The 17,000-nt window shown below is 46.4% G+C and overlaps 1 protein-coding gene across 4 annotated transcripts in view; it reads left to right on the forward strand.

Moving 5' to 3' along the window:
- Positions 1-17,000, forward strand: part of LOC135219863 (sortilin-related receptor-like) — a 253,800-nt gene that overhangs the window by 205,653 nt on the left and 31,147 nt on the right. The gene's annotated exons all lie outside the window — the stretch shown is intronic.

Raw genomic sequence — 17,000 nt, forward strand, 5'->3', positions numbered from 1 at the left:
CCGCTCATCTGTAATAAAGCTTCAGTACCCAGATACTACCTGCCTCTCTGTCTAGTCCTCACAACTAGTGACCTCCCGGTTTGGACGGTGACTCACCGGTTTTGGCTCCCGCCCTTACCTTCAGAGAATCTTTAATGGAACCACATGGCTTTATAGTCTAGGTCTCTGAAAGCTCTTTTCCGCGGTTGACACCAACACCACTAACAGACTTACTTCAGCATACCTTCCCCAGGTGTTTCTGGTGTCTTTCAAACGGTTTGGCCCCGCCATTTATGACACACATAGACCGTACTCAGTCATTAAAGGGCTCAAATGGTGACTAGTCTTGGCTCTAACAAACCCAACACCATTAACGGACTAAATACTAATTGCGTTTTGGTGTAAGTGAAATGGACATGATGCTGTAGTCTGTGGTACACAGTTCCTCCGAGGAAACTCAAATCCTCCTAAATACCATCATATCCACACGAGTATCGGTTGTCCAATCCGTCAAACTGCTTCCCTTCTCTAAGCAAACTGCGGCATCATGGTTCCAACGGGTGGAGGTTCATTTCAGGGTAGCGGACATCATGGACGAGGGAGTCAAGGCTGACGTTGTCATGACAACGTTGCTGGAGAAAGTTTTCAGCCAGATCGCCCTGTGGCTGGATGCACAGAACAGCCAGATAGCCTATAGGGAGCTGAAGAAGAATCTAGATAGGACATACTCCCTGTCTGTCCCCGTGAGGGCTGCCCGTGTCCTCAACCTCATCACCCAGCCTCTGGGAGACACAGAACCCAAGGATGCTTGGGATCAGCTGACGGGCCTATTACTACTGCCAGAGGTCAGTGAAGATGGACGGAGAAAGGAGATCAGCCTGTCCCGAGAGATCTTTCTCCGTCGCCTTTTGCAGGAAGTACGAGTGCAGATGAAGGAGATGGACACGTTGCTGATGGACGACCTGGTTGACAGGGCCCAGAAAGTCCATGAAGCCACCAGGGCTGCAAAGCTTGCCACAACACCTACAGCTAACTGTGTATTGATAAAGGATCCCAACGACCCAGAGGTGAATGCATTCTACTGAAGGAAAAAGCCTTCACAGCAGCGAAAGGATATCCCATCCTGGTGCTTCTAACACCGTAGGTTCAGGAAGAATGCCGGAAGATGTGAGTTGCCATGCTCCTTCCCAAAAAACTAGGAAGGAGGCCACCCTCAACAGTGGCCGTGGCCGCAACCCCTTCGAAATCCCACCGTGTGGAATTCTACATCAGCGACGCTATCTCCCGCCGTAGGATGTGGTTTGACACGGGCGATGCAGTCAGTGGGTTGACATGGGCGATGCAGTCAGTGTTTTCACTATCAGGAGAGGATCGCAGCCTCACTCCCGACACCGCAGCCACCCTTGTGGCCGCAAACAGAAGCCCCATCCGCTCCTACAACTGGCCCTTCATCACTGCGGACGTTAAGGTTCCTCTCCTTTGGGGGGGGGGGGGGGGGCAGAAGACTTCCTGGCAAAGCACGGGCTTCTAGCGGACGTGGACCGCAAATGCCTTCTTGAAATGAGGACCTGCTGTTCCCGACATACTCGCTGCTGGCCCGGGCAGACCCACCGTATGCTCCATTGCTCTCAACAAGTACGGTGCCCTCCTACAGGAGTTCCCCACGTCTTCAGATCAGAGCTCCATGAGATGGCTGGAACCCTGGACAAGCATGGAATCTACCACCACAGGGCCCCCATACATGTTAAGTTCTGCCACCTGCCACTCAAGTGACTCCAGGACGCCAAACGCACTTTCGCAGAGATGGAGCAGATGGGCATCTGCAAGAAGGCATCAAGCCCTTGGGCATCTCACCTCCACATGGTAAAGAAGTCCAACGGCACCTGGAGGCCCTGTGGGGACTACCATTGTCTGAACCTTGTGACAACACCAGACCACTACCCTCTACCGAATATGCTGCAGGACCTCACCAGGGCCTTTCATGGGATGAAAATTTTCTGAAAAATGGACTTACACAAGTCTTATTTTCAAATCCCCATGCACCCCAACGACATCCCCAAGACAGCTATTATCACATCGTTCGGGTCCTACGTATTCTCATACCCCACCTTCGGCCTCAGGAACGCCAGAAGCACCTTCCAACGCCTGATGGACAGCATCCTAGGGGACCTGCCCTTCTGCATCTGCTACATGGACGATAGCCTAATCTTTTCCAGATCACCAGAGGAGCACCTGAACCATGTGCGAGCGGTCCTGAAGCGCCTTCAGGAGAACGGGCTGATTGTCCACTTTGATAAGCGCATCTTGGGTGCAGAGAAGGTGGACTTCCTTTGACAGGGAGTTGCTAACTGTATACCAAGCCATGCGCCACTTCAGGTACCTCTTGGAATGCACTCCTTTCATGATGGACCACCAGCCGCTGGTCCATGCCTTTACCAAGGCAGGCAGCGCTTGGTTGGCTCAGCAACAACGGCACCTTGCAGCCATCGCAGAGTTCAGCTGCACCATCCACTATGTCCCTGGTGAGAGAAATCCAGTGGCCGATGCCCTGTCGAGGCTCGAGATCAACACCATTCACCTGGGAATCGACTATGAGGACCTGGCTCAGGAACAGAGTTGCCAGATTATTTTGGGAAAAGTAGCCTATACTACCTTCAAAAGTAGCAGATTTGAAAAAAGTAGCCAATGCCAAATTTCATGAGAACATAGTAAAATTATCAAACCAGACGTATATATTTATGTATACCGTATATTTATATACATAGGAGAACTATGTGAAACTTACCTTCGATATGATGTATTTTGCTCAAGGGTGCTTTGATTGAAATGCTTTAGTATCTTCTCAGATGGGTGAAAATTCCAACTATTTCGGTTGAACTAAAAAGGGTGAACTTTTTTTTTTTTTCCTCAGAAAAATAAATAAACGTTTTCTTTCGACATGATATGACATGTTGAAAACAAAATAAACTGAACTCAAAATGCTTGAACTATTTAAATAAAATCATTTTCTTTTAATGGGAAAAGGTTAACAAAACTGAATTACTTATTATAAAGGGATAGGAGTCATTAACATGATGTCACCAACATGTCTTTCCCAAACAATAACACTACTGGTGGGCAAAAAGCCATTTCCCCTATTGTACCTTATCAAAAGAGCGTTGATCATTCAAGTTAATCTGCGCCCTATTTCTAATCAATGGTTCAGTCATGTGTTGTTGTAAGATGCACAAATAGGTGGGGAAAGGGAAGCCTAGTATCCTGGCATTGTATTCCCAGCGCAGCCACTCACTGTCCAACTCATGCAAGGCTCAAAGAGAATTAAAATGAAAATTTACTTTAAATCAACAAAATGAAATGTTAATATATTTGAAACTTTTGAAAGATCTATGCTGAAAAACTATTTATATGAAACTAGCCCAATTTTATAATTAGTTGAATCATAAAATTATCCAATAACTACAAAAAGTAGCCCAAAATTTAGCAAGAAGCAGATTGTAATTTTTTGTATTAGACAGCCATAAAATGTAGCCCAATCCACTACTTGTAGACCAATCTGGCAACTGCATGGGAACAGGCTGCTGACCTGGAAGTGCCAGCCTACAGCACGGCCTTCACTGCACTAAGGTGGGAGGACATACCCGTGGGCTCCTCCAGCTCAACGCTCCTCTACGACACCAGCGTCAGCTGCCACTGTCCGTTAGTTCCAGCCTCACGAAGGAAGCTGGTTTTCGATGTCATCCATGGCCTTTCCCACCCGTCGGGTCAAACAATTGCACAGCTGATGACAGAGAAGTTCATGTGGCATGGAATCAAGAAGGACTCACGAGAATGGGCCAAGCGGTGCGTGCCCTGCCAGATGAGCAAGGTCAGCTGACACACCGAATCAGGCGTAGGCGAATTTCCAAGCAGGTTTTCGATGTCATCTATGGCCTCTCCCACCCGTCAGGTCGAACAGTTACATGGCTGATGACAGAGAAGTTCGTGTGACATGGAATCAAGAAGGACTCATGGGAATGGGCCAAGTGGTGCGTGCCCTGCCAGATGAGCAAGGTTAGCTGACACACCGAATCAGGTGTAGGCGAGTTCCCTCAACCCAAATGATGTTTCGGCCACATCCTCATCAACATCGGGGGTCCGCTACCTCTGTCAGGCACTGATAATGGGAACATGGTGTATTATGGCACAATAAATTGCCGATTTTATGGCGCTAGACAAGTGCCATAAAACCGGATTGCCATTAACCAGGTCTGCTGATAACCGGGAACTGCCTGTATTTTTAAGGGTAAAATGTTTAAGTGACTTTGAAATTATAATAATAATATAATTTCTGGGCTCAGCCTGTGTCACTACGTGAAATGTCCCTTTAGCACACATTTCTAAGGTATAAATATTGCTATAATACCAGAGAAAAAAGCTAATATGGAAATGCCAGAGTATTCTGGCTCGCTCACCTTATTTAAGGTGTCGGTATGATTTCTGGGGCGAGTGAAACCACTACCAGAGGTCCTTTGCCATTTAGATTCATCCTTCTTCAATATCCCTCATCTACAGAGGAGCCGATCTAAGGCCCACTACTCGCTACCGTTACGGCTAGCGCCTCTGATGTCATTCCTTTCGATAGCACGATCCACACCGCACGTGTTTTTCTGCTCTGTGTTGTGTTCTCTTTGGAATTCGTCTTTATTCGCCATGGAACGTCAAGCTTCTACTGCATCCAAGTTAAGTACTGCTATTAATGTTTAACACCGTTTAGGGACTGCCTTGGGCACGTTTAACCGATTTATTTAGGTTTTTATGGACGGCGTCCCATGCGGCACCGTCCCCACGCCGCCATTCGCAGCTCGCTCCCGCGTGTTACTTTGTTTCATGCCCCATTTGGTCCCCTATACCGTTTGGGCTCAATTCTTGTTTAGCAGTACATTCTTATGATTGCGATGATGCATTTATTGACGTTTTATTCTTTATCTACACGGGGGATGTTATCCGAGCTCACACTCAGCTCGTAGCCTACGTCATTTCCTTTCAGCTTAGAATTTCATGCATGCATGTTTATTTTAGTTGTCAGGTTACTTCTTCGTTAGGCACCCTTTCGAAGGACTCTGGTTCTTCTCCCTTGTCCTCGAGCCACCCTGGCCGCCTGCCCTGTGTTTTTTTGTCACGGCATATAGGCTAGCTGCTCGGAGTCGCCAGGCTCGTCCATCCTTCTCGGTTGGCTCGACCCAGCTTCTCCAGGACATTTCTCTTTCTCTACCATCTAAAATTTTCTTCCTTTCCCCCCGTGTTAGGATAGGATGTTTATTTTGTATTTCTCATGTTCATCGAGACGGCTTTGGCTGGCCTATAGGCCTCCTCTGATCGCCTGGCCTTTCTCATCGCGTGGTTAGCCACCCGGCCGAGAGAGTTCCAGGCGACCGCGTATGAGCCACCCAGCGTCGGTCCTTCCAGCCCCTCTCCCCCCACCTTGGAGGGAGGTACGCTCGCTCACACCGTCTCAGGCAGCCAATCCGAGGATCCTCCCTTCCCTCCCTCTCTCGAGGGGGACAGGGGAGGTAGCTGGAGGGCTCTCGGCGAGTGGGTCGGCTCCCTGCCATTCTCCCCAGTAGAGCAGGGGGGGGACCCTGCTCGGCCGAGCCTTGGTTGGCCACCAGGCTCGGTTGGGCTCGGCTCTCCTCTGCTCTCGGGTTGCGTTCTCCTACCACTAGTCACCATCCCCTCCCGCTCCGGCGGATCAGGACCCTGGCGCAGCCAGGTCCGCTTTTGGTTGGTGATATGCTAAGGAGGCTCCGGCCTCCATACAAGAGTACACTTTTTGCATGCATGGTTTTACATATATATATATATATAACATCCATTATCTTTAGTTTAAGTTTGGCGGAGTCCCCGCTACCCCTCTAGGGATATCCACCAACTTATCCTAGTTATAAGTTTATTGACGGCGGAGTTATCAAACTCCGCCATTTTTGTGCTGGTCCCATCCTGCTCCTCACCCAGTGTTTGGACTACTCCTCGCTCCGGCGTATGGATTAGGTGGTCTTCCTGATTCAGTGACTACACTGTTCTCCGGCATCGCCGGAGACACACTGTTTCAAGCTGTTCTACTGATCCTGTCGGACGACTCACCACAATACACGGTCAAAGAGCAGGTAGAGACTGAACCTTGTTACCTTATAACACCGGAACACTCCGGTGTTATGACATATCACAATCACGGTCTTAGTCTGGAACGTTAGTGATGATACTCATGTGTCATTTCACTTACAGGTCACCCATTGTATGGAGTCAGGCTGTAATGCCGTTCTGCAAGACCCCTGTGGGCACGAGGTCTGCCGGACCCACGCCACCTGCGCGATCTGCTTCAACGAGTCCCTGGTGTGGCACCAAGAGAGTTGCCTGATATGCTACGAGTTCGTAGACCAGGTCTCCTCTGAGGTGGGTGGCATTTCAAAGTCTACACAGTAATGCAATGAGTACCAATGACAGATATAGTCTTTGATATGTCCATTAAGTTAAGTCATAGTTTAATCTAAGTATTCTTAAGTATTAATACTAACCCTCTCTTTCAGGGCGGCCAAGTGATCCGAGAGACTGCTCTTACCACCCTGAAGGCCTGGGTTGGTGGGTTTGGCCGCAATGTTACCAAGGGCCAACCCTACATCCTCTCCAAGGAGATGGCCACCCTCATCTTCCCCGGCGAGAAGAGTACCTCCTACGTGGACCCCGAAACGGCGGCTCCCCTGATCGCTTCCATCCAGGAGGAAGTTTCCCAGCCCTCAGAGGAGGCGGCGACGCAGGAGGTCGCCAAGGAAGTAGCTGCCCTAGACCTGAACCTTGAGCCCATGACGGTGGAAGGCATGGGCACAGGTAAGAATGTGAGTGAGGCAGGTATTGTAGGGGCTCAAGGGCTTTCCTTGAGCCTATCTAGAGCTTCTTCCCCTTCTACTTCAACCTCTTTCCAGGGATTCACCGGGGAGATTCAGTCGGTCAGACCGAAGTCCGCCCTGGCGATCCCTAAAGTCAAAGGTAAGCAAGATTTTAAAACGCTGCAGAAGTCCCTGTCAAAGAAGTCAGTTACCAGCCTTTGCCCGTAAGTCTTCGGCTCACCATCCCGGAGCTGACAAGGCTAAGCTGACTTCCTACTCTAAAGGGTCGAGGTCTAAGTCTTCTAAGGAGAGGGCTCAGCCCTTCCCCTCCGACCCTGAGGCATCAACCACTAAGGGAGCCAGACCCAGGACTCCTAAGGAGAAGGTAGAACCTTCCCCTTTTGACCCAGACACCTTCTCTGCAAATATTTCGGCCAATATTATGCAGCAGATGGGTAGCATGGTCAGAAACTTGGTTCAATCAGTGTTCCAAGAGATGTTCGTGCAACTCTCATCTTCTCTGGAGGAGTCAGGTCAGTCTATCCGGGCTATCTCGGATAGGCTGGTTACCCAGGAGAACCTCATTGCAGGTCTCCATGAAAACGCGTTGACAGGACTTCCACAGTCCGGCCTGGCAGCTCAAAGCTTGCTGATGCCAGACTCGTCTACCCTTCCTGCCTTTACCCCGAACAACCCTTGGAGGGTTGCTTCTTATGCTCCTTATGTGGACGGCATGCTGACGATCGAGGGCTGTGGAACTCGAAGGATTGAGGACTTCGAGTTCCATCCACAAGGATTACAGCCCCCTTTCATAGGCTATGTCCGCCTCACAGAAGCAGCTATGAGAAGGGAAGACAAGGTCCTGAAAGAGACGGTAATTCTCTCCCAGGATTAGGCGCAGCAGGCATGGTTGCGTAACCTGGAGGAGTGGCAGTGTATCAACACCAAGGTTACTGCATTTAAGAGCCCCTTCACGATCTTCACAGTGGACGAGGAGACACCCATCCCGTTCACATCGAAGGTGGCAGAATTGACTTTGCAAGCCGCAATGAAGAACGAACCCATGCCCCAGCTCCGTGAGACAGAACCAACTTCCCTCCTGCTCCCCGGAACTGATGATCACTGGGTAGATCTTCCAGCCACCTTTTCAGTGGGTAAGCTGAAGTCGGACTGCGCCATCACTCTATTCAGCGAGAGATTGCCCAGGCTGTCAGACAACCTCATCCAGACTGAGTAAGACGCCAGGATGAGGCTGTGCAGGTCCCTCAACTCGCTAGTGATGACGGAAGTATCGGCTCTAATCTACGGAGAAGAGCCATTATTCAAGATCATTGCCAAGTCACTTTTGTACTCGATGCAATGTGACTTGTATGATTTCGTCATAGCTAGACAAAATTGTAGGAAACATGTACTGGCGGAGGCCACGATCCACCATGAGCCTAACAAGCTTTTAGCCTCATCCATTTGGGGCTCTGACCTCTTCCCGGCCTCTGTAGTTAACGAAGTTCACTGCGAGGTAGTCAGATTCAATCAGAGTCTAAGGGTTCGCTGGGGACTGGTCACCAAACACAAACATGAGTCAGCTGGATCGAATCCCAAATCGAAAAAGAAGCCTAGGAAATTCCAGCCTTTCCAGGCTCCTCAACAGCAGACTTTAGTGCAAGCGGTTCCGGTATCACAAGTACCGCAACCTTCAACTTCTAAGTCGCAGCCACAACAGCAGTTTGTGCTGCTGACACAATCGCTGCAGCAGGCACAGGCTTCAACCTCCTACACTGTCTCCCCTGCCTACAACCCAGTGTTTGAAAGCCAGTCCTTTCAGCCCTTCAACAGGTTTGGCAGGGGTAGCAGAGCTAGAGGCACCTTCCGTCAACGGGGCAGCGGAAGAGTCTCCAACCGAGGCAAGGGTTCCCGAGGAGGACGTGGTGCACGCCCTTCCTCAAACCAGTGAGAATCCCCAGGTAGGAGGGAGACTGTTCCTCTTTCGTCACCGTAGGAGGTTCAGCAAATGGGCCCAAAGCATTTTGTCCAAAGGTCTAGGATGGAGTTCCCTCAAAGGTCCCCCTCCATCCAACACCTTTCATCAACAACCAACAGCGGAATTGGTAGAGTACTCTCAGGAACTCCTTCAAAAAAGAGTAGTGTTAAGAGTCAAGCATTTAAAATTTCAAGGTCGCTTGTTCAGCGTGCCAAAGAAAGGCTCAAACAAGCGAAGAATAATTCTAGACTTGTCCCGTCTGAACTTATTCATCCGTTGCGACAAGTTCCGGATGCTGACCGTTTCACAGGTGCGGACCTTACTTCCCCGTGGGGCCGTCACCACTCTATAGATCTTACAGATGCATACTATCATGTTCCAGTAGCAAGACACTTCCGCCCGTTTCTAGGCTTCAGACTAGGAAACCAGGCCTTCTCTTTCAAAGTAATGCCGTTCGGGCTCAATGTAGCCCCCCAGGATATTTACAAAACTGGCGGAGACAGTCGTTCAAGAACTAAAGTCTCAAGGAATAATGCTAGTAGCTTATCTGGACGATTGGCTCGTGTGGACCACAAGCATTGAAGCATGCCGCAAAGCAACGGTCAAAGTAATCCGGTTTCTGGAACACCTAGGCATCCAGATAAACAAAACCAAGTCCCGGCTAACACCGGAGTCCGGTTTCCAGTGGTTAGGCATTCAATGGGACTTAAACGCCCACACTCTATCAATCCCGCCGTTGAAGAGGAGAGAAATAGCCAAAGCAACCAGACAATTTCTCAAGTGCAAGCAGACGTCCCGGAGGAACCAAGAAAGAATCTTAGGTTCTCTCCAATTTGCTTCAGTAATGGACGTTCTTCTAAAAGCCAAACTAAAGGACATAAACCGGGTTTGGCATTTAGGAGCAAACAACAGATCCCAGGACAAACTAGCACCTATCGCAGTGATCCTACGAAAGAGACTCCGCCCGTGGATGGAGATAAAGAATTTGTCAAAGACAATTCCGCTCCAATTCCCTCCTCCAGCCTTAGTGATCCACACAGATGCATCACTAAGCGGCTGGGGAGGATACTCCCAGTACAAAAAGGTACAGGGAACCTGGTCCCTACCATTCCGCCAGCTTCATATCAATGTACTGGAAGCTATGGCAGTGTTCCTCACCCTGAAAAAGCTTCATCCAGCCAAGAAATCTCATATCAAACTGGTGCTGGACAGTGCAGTAGTAGTGCACTGCATCAACAGGGAGGCTCCAAGTCGAGCCACGTGAACCATGTCATGATAGCCATATTTTCACTAGCAGACAAGAACAAATGGCACCTGTCCGCCACTCATCTAGCGGGCATAAGGAACGTAGTAGCGGACGCGCTATCACTCTCAGTCTCGCTGGAGTCAGAGTGGTCCCTGGTCCCTGTCAACTAGTACCAGGGCTTCAGGTAGCTCTCTTCGCCACCAAGTCAAACCACAAACTCCCTTGTTATGTGGCCCCCAACCTGGACCCTCTGGCCTATGCCACGGACGCCATGGCTATAGACTGGAATCTATGGAAGATTTACCTCTCTCCTCCAGTGAATCTTCTCTTGAAAGTTCTGAACAAACTCAGGACGTTCAAAGGCCACATTGCTCTAATAGCCCCCAATTGGCCCAAGAGTAATTGGTTCCCACTTCTACTAGAATTGGGACTCCGCCCTCAACAGATCCCCAATCCCAAACTATCACAACTAGTGCAAATACAGAAAGCCCTAACTTTATAGACTTCATGAAGTTTGTGGCACAAAGAGATGCTAATATCGATCCCCAGAACATCTTATTCTTAGAATCGACCGTGCGTCAATATGATTCAGAAGTTAAAAAACTAGCTGTATTCCTAAGGGACTCTAATGCACAAACCATGACCACGAATTTGGCCATATCTTTTTTCAGGACACTATTTGAAAAAGGTTTAGCAGCTAGTACTATTACTACTACTAAGTCTGCCCTTAAGAAGATCTTCCAGTTTGGATTCAAAATAGATCTGACAGATTCTTATTTTTCATCTATCCCTAAGGCCTGCGCTAGACTCAGACCATCCGAGAGGCCCAAGTCTGTGTCATGGTTTTTAAATGATGTCCTTAAATTGGCCTCAGAGACTAATAATGACTCATGTGACTATTTAGCTCTTTTGAGAAAAACATTATTCCTGTTAAGTCTGGCCTCAGGAGCCAGGATTTCTGAACTGTCGGCTCTATCTAGAGAATCAGGTCATATGGAGTTTCTCCCTTCAGGAGAAGTGTTACTTTCTCCAGATCGCCAATTTCTAGCTAAGAATGAGGACCCACTGGATAGGTGGGCCCCATGGAAAATTCTCCCACTTCCACAGGACCCGTCCTTATGTCCAGTTTCTTCTCTAAAAGCATATCTAAGTAGAACTGCCCTAAGATCTTCAGGCCCTCTGTTTATTAGGGAAAAGGGAGGCACCATTTCCTTAAAAGGAATTAGACAGCAAATTTTATACTTTATAAAACAAGCCAACCCGCAGTCCTTCCCACGGGTACATGATGTTAGGGCAGTAGCTACCTCTATTAATTATTTTCAACATATGAATTTTGATGATCTGAAGAAGTACACAGGCTGGAAATCTCCAACAGTATTCAAACGCCATTATCTTAAGTCCTTAGAAGCCCTTAAATTTCCAGCAGTGGCAGCCGGAAACACAGTTTCCCCTGACACTGCTTAATTAGTAGTAAGTAGTTTAACTTATATCTCTCTTTCCTACCTGCCTCACTAGCATTCTTGCCGTAGCTCAGCCGTCAATGTAGCCATATTGTACCTTGGATGCCACATGTATATAATTGTGATGTTTCCTTTTGTTTTGTTCCTAGGATTAGTCACAGTTTACATTTAAGCCTTGCTATTTACTCTTAATTGTTTTTGATTATCCTATAATGTTACTTATGTGCTTCCTTCTTTCCAAGCTTGTATGGCCATTTCCCTGGTACTATTTCACGTAGCGACACAGGCTGAGCCCAGAAATGTGATTTTGACGAAGGAAAAATCTATTTCTGGGCAAGGGCCTGTGTTGCCCAGTGAAATCCTACCCTTTCCTTTTACCTCCCCTTTTTGGCCCAAGCTTGGGTGCTATCTGCAGGAATGATGTTAGAGGCGCTAACCGTAACGGTAGCGAGTAGTGGGCCTTAGAGCGGCTCCTCTGTAGATGAGGGATATTGAAGAAGGATGAATCTAAATGGCAAAGGACCTCTGGTAGTGGTTTCACTCGCCCCAGAAACCATACCGACACCTTAAATAAGGTGAGCAAGCCAGAATACTCTGGCATTTCCATATTAGCATTTTTCTCTGGTATTATAGCAATATTTATACCTTAGAAATGTGTGCTAAAGGGACATTTCACTGGGCAACACAGGCCCTTGCCCAGAAATAGATTTTTCCTTCGTCAAAATCCCTTTTCAAAGAATAATACAGCAATAGGATAATATTTTAAGGTATATTTGATGTAGAATGCTAGTTTAAGGTATATATTTGGTATTTGAACTTTCAAGATAGGCAGTTATAAGCATTTTTAGAGGAGGTTGTTAATTCGCATGGGGTTGTGGTACACAGCTCCTGCAAATACTGTATGTGTATGAGGAGGATGTTACAAAGCTCCTGGAGAGTATAGTGAGCTGATGATCAGTGCAAAATTGATGGCACTCCTGTAGGAGTATGAAGCAGTAGTCTTAGTAGTCTTGGTGGAAGAAGATGGATTAATTCTAAATATTAATGTTGTAAGGAATCTTATGATGGTTAGAGAAGGCCATTTATTAGATTGTAGAAATACGTCCTAATACTTACAGTACAGTAATGTCACTGTAATATCCTTCTTCCATGGGGTTTTAAAGAGCCATAAATTGTTGAAAAGAAAAATGATGTACCAGGAAGACACATTTCTTTTGCCTTCAAGCCTATTCTTTTTGCACATACATCCAGTTTGTCTCCCACAAATCTTAATAATCTCTCTCTCCCCATGTTCCTATCGTTATTGGAAACTTGCAATGGTGGCAGTGAATGGTCTAGTAAAATTCTAAAGGGACGAGGCACTTATGGGTGAAAACAGGTGGATATGATACATCACAGATTTTTATTGTACAGTGGTACCTCGAGATACGAAATTAATCCGTTCCAAGGCGGCCTTCGTATCATGAGTTTTTCGTATCTTGAACTGCATTTTACATGTAAAATGGCTAATCCGTTCCAAGCCCTCCAAAAACACCCCAGTAAATTTCATAATAAAGCTAAATTGACCTATAAACAATGAAATACAACAACAATTTGGACCATTCAATACCTAAACTTAATACGTACTGCTAATATGTACTACATAGTATGTACCTGTAAATAAAGTGTATTAGTGTACATGGTATACAAAAAATACTGTACGTACATACGTACGTATGTAGTAAAATGTGGAAGCTTACCTTTCGAGTGAGGCTATCTCTGAAAGTGGCGACAGAGGAGGAGGACAAACGGCAGATACATACACTTAACTTTACGAAACATAAAAAAATGTCAGGAAAACATAAACTAAACTACGAAACACATTAACAAAACTGTAACATTTAACTTTACAAAAACTTAAAATAAAATTTTTTTTTCTTTTTTTGATTTTTACTTTTTTTTTAATACAAAATTTCAACTTCTTCACCACTTTCAACTTTCTGTTTTTTCGTAGTACCACTTGGCTCTTCCTTTTTGCTTACTCCTACTAAAGGCCTCTTTGAAAAATAACTATCCAAGGAAGATTGCTTCTGCCTGCTTTTGACAATGTTCCTGAAAGGACTCAGGCAAACGTCATCGAACTGTGCAAGCATACGACCTGTGTAAGCCTTTTCGGGGTGTCTCTTTTCTACGAATGATTGCACCCTATGAAAAGCCGCTAGAGCAGCCTTAATTTCTGCTGTTGTCATAGCGTCGTCCTCCTCCTCCTCGCCGCTGCTAGAGAACTCTTCTTGAATGACGTTATGTTGCATGACCTCCAACTCCTTCAGGTCATCCGTCGTAAGCTCCTCTTGGTGCTCCTCGAGAAGGTCGTTGATGTTGTCCTCGTCGACGACCAGCCCCATGGACTTGCCGAGTGCAACGATCTCGTCAAGATCTGGTTGTGAAACAGTTTCAGGATCGTCAACTGTTCCTGAATCTGCAGCACCAGCTTCGCCCACGTCGAATCCCTCGAAGTCTCGGGCGGATACAGCATCAGGGCAGAGTTTCCTCCACGAGAAATTCAAGGTTCGCCTCGAAACCTCCTGCCAAGCTTGGTCGATGAGTCGGATGCATATCACAACATCAAAATGCTCCTTCCAAAATTCACGCAAGGTGAGGTTTGTGGTATCGGTGATGTCGAAACATCTCTTGAAAAGATGTTTCGTATCCAGCTTCTTGAAGTTCGATATCACTTGCTGGTCCATGGGCTGAAGGAGAGGGGTGGTGTTAGGCGGAAGATAAAGAACCTTGATAAACGAATACTCCATTAGGATATCTTCCTCGAGGCCAGGAGGGTGAGCAGGGGCATTGTCCAACAACAGCAGACATTTCAGAGGGAGGCGCCTCTCTTCCAAGAATTTCTTCACTGTCGGGCCGAAACACAGATTTACCCACTCGGTGAACAAAAGTCTCGTTACCCAGGCTTTCGCATTAGTCCTCCACATCAGTGGAAGCTTCTCCTAAAGCACTTTGTGGGCCTTGAAGGCTCGAGGAGTCTCGGAATGATAGACAAGTAGGGGCTTCACCTTGCAATCCCCACTGGCGTTCGAACTAAGTGCGAGCGTAAGCCTGTCTTTCATAGGCTTATGCCCGGGTAGCTTCTTCTCTTCCTCTGTGATGTACGTCCAACGAGGCATTTTTTTCCAAAAAACGGCAGTCTCATCACAGTTGAAGACTTGTTGAGAACTGTAGCCTTCGTTGAGAGTCATCTTGTCGAACGTCTTAATAAAGGCTTCGGCCGCTTTCGTGTCTGAGCTGGCAGCCTCCCCATCCCGCACCACCGAATGGATGCCAGTCCGTTTACGGAATTTTTCAAACCACCCATGAGAAGCCTTGAACTCTGGGGTTGGCGTCGATGTCCCTTCTCCTCCATTGTCCTCCGTCGTCTTTGGCCTGGGCAATCAAATCAACGAAAAAAGCGCTGTCCTTGTGGCAGATTGCCATCTCCGTTATCGTATCGCCAGCGATTTCTTTGTCTTTTATCCAGACAAGAAGCAGCCTTTCCATTTCATTGTGCACGTGGCTCCTCTTGCTGGACAAAATAGTCACGCCCTTGGAAGGTGTAGCTGCTTTGGTGACATCCTTCTGCTTAAGGATGCTGCCTATTGTCGACGGATTTCGGCCGTATTCCTTGGCGATCACACTCAATCGCATACCAGCTTCCTATTTTTAATTATCTCCATCTTTGTCTCCAAAGAAAGCATCCTCTTCTTTCCTACTTCAAGTTTCTTGGGACCCATGACTACGTATATACTGTACGTAATTAAGTTATGTAGTACATATACGTATGAAGTAAGTTCTCACACAACACAATAAAGTAGTACTACAAGAAAATCACTAACAAATTTACGTTAATAAACGAAATCGTATAGAACGAACGAATTCCATGTGGTTACGATACCGATGATGCTGCGAAGTGGCCGAAAAAGGACGCCGCTACGTAGATGCATTATGGGATCATGGGAGAGATGCTGACCAATAGGAGAGAAGGATCTTATGGCGGTGACTAGCATCAGGAACCAATGGGAGAGTGGGAGGATGGTGGCGAGTCTACTCAGTTGGTGGCGCGCGAGTTTCAAAATTGTTATCGGTGGTCCAGGCGAATCTCGGACTTTACAGCAACAACCTTTCGTATCTTGAACAATTTTCGTCTGTAGAGCCACAAAAATCTTTGTATTTGCTTTCGTATTTCGAGTTTTTCGTAAGTTGAGCCTTTCGTATCTCGAGGTACCACTGTAGTAAGATTTCTCCTGGTACAATTTGTTTTATATGCTTCATTTGTTTTGAGGTTCAGTGTGTGTGAGAGAAATAGGTTAGTTCTTACTAAAATACAAACCCCACCCATTTTTTTTATCCAGGAGTGTTTTGTGACATCATCTGAAATTTGCTGGTAAAGCTTGTAAATAACTGAAAGGTTTAGTGTAGGGATATCTGTAGTTCACTGACTTTCAATATCCCTGCTATTTTATCAGTGATTTTGAATAGTGATTTGATTGATGCATAGCTCTTCCAAGAAGTGTGTTTTTGAACATTATAGGTTTTGTTGATGGAAGGGTGTATGGAGTCGCTTTTATGTTTCCTATGACTCTAGACCTTCATTCTCAGTGATCATTTTGCAGGGATCAGACTTGCACTTTTGATTTCATATGAGGAAATGTTCTGATGGCTTCATCCTCTGCTTTATGTGCTAAGTACAGGGTCAATTAAATAAGGCCAAAAAGTACTTACTAATAATGTTGCAAGGTAAGATATGTAGTCCCTTAACTCTGCTGTCACTGTCTCTCTTGGTACTTCTCAGCTTCAGTCCCCTGCTTCACCTGCCAGGACAGTTCCTGCTTTACCCAGGCTTCATGGTCCATGATGGATGGATGGATGTATGATATTTAGGGCTAAAGCCCAGGCACTGGGGCCAAGAAGGCCATTCAGCGCCGTAATGAAGGTTAAATAAGTTGAATTATGGTAAATGAATGAATGAATTAGTGAAAGAAATGATTCATAAAATTAGACGTGACTAATAAATAAATTAAAAATCTGAATTTTAATGAATGGAGTAATATATATTAAAAAGAGTTTAATGTCTTTAAAAATCTGTATATGATTTATAAAAATTTATCTAAATATTATTAAAAATTTCTATACACTTTAAAAAGGAGATGAGAGCAGAAATGTCTGCTTCATCTCCCAAGATATTTGAGAGGGATTTACCCTGGAAATATCTTTCCCTTTGGTTAAAATATCTGGGGGCAAACCATCAGAATGTGCTCCACTGTTTGTATCTCGTCACAGTAAGCACACAATGGTGGGCTGCTTCCTTCTAAAATAAACTGATGGGTTAAATAAGTGTGCCCAATCCTTAACCTCGTTAAAATAACCTCTGCTCGTCTGTCAAGCTGGAATGACGAAGGCCACGGCTGTATATTTTTCCTGATACTTCTGTACTTACTGTTATTGGCAAG

The sequence above is a fragment of the Macrobrachium nipponense genome, chromosome 1 (assembly GCF_015104395.2).
Source record: "Macrobrachium nipponense isolate FS-2020 chromosome 1, ASM1510439v2, whole genome shotgun sequence".
Lineage (NCBI taxonomy): Eukaryota > Metazoa > Arthropoda > Malacostraca > Decapoda > Palaemonidae > Macrobrachium > Macrobrachium nipponense.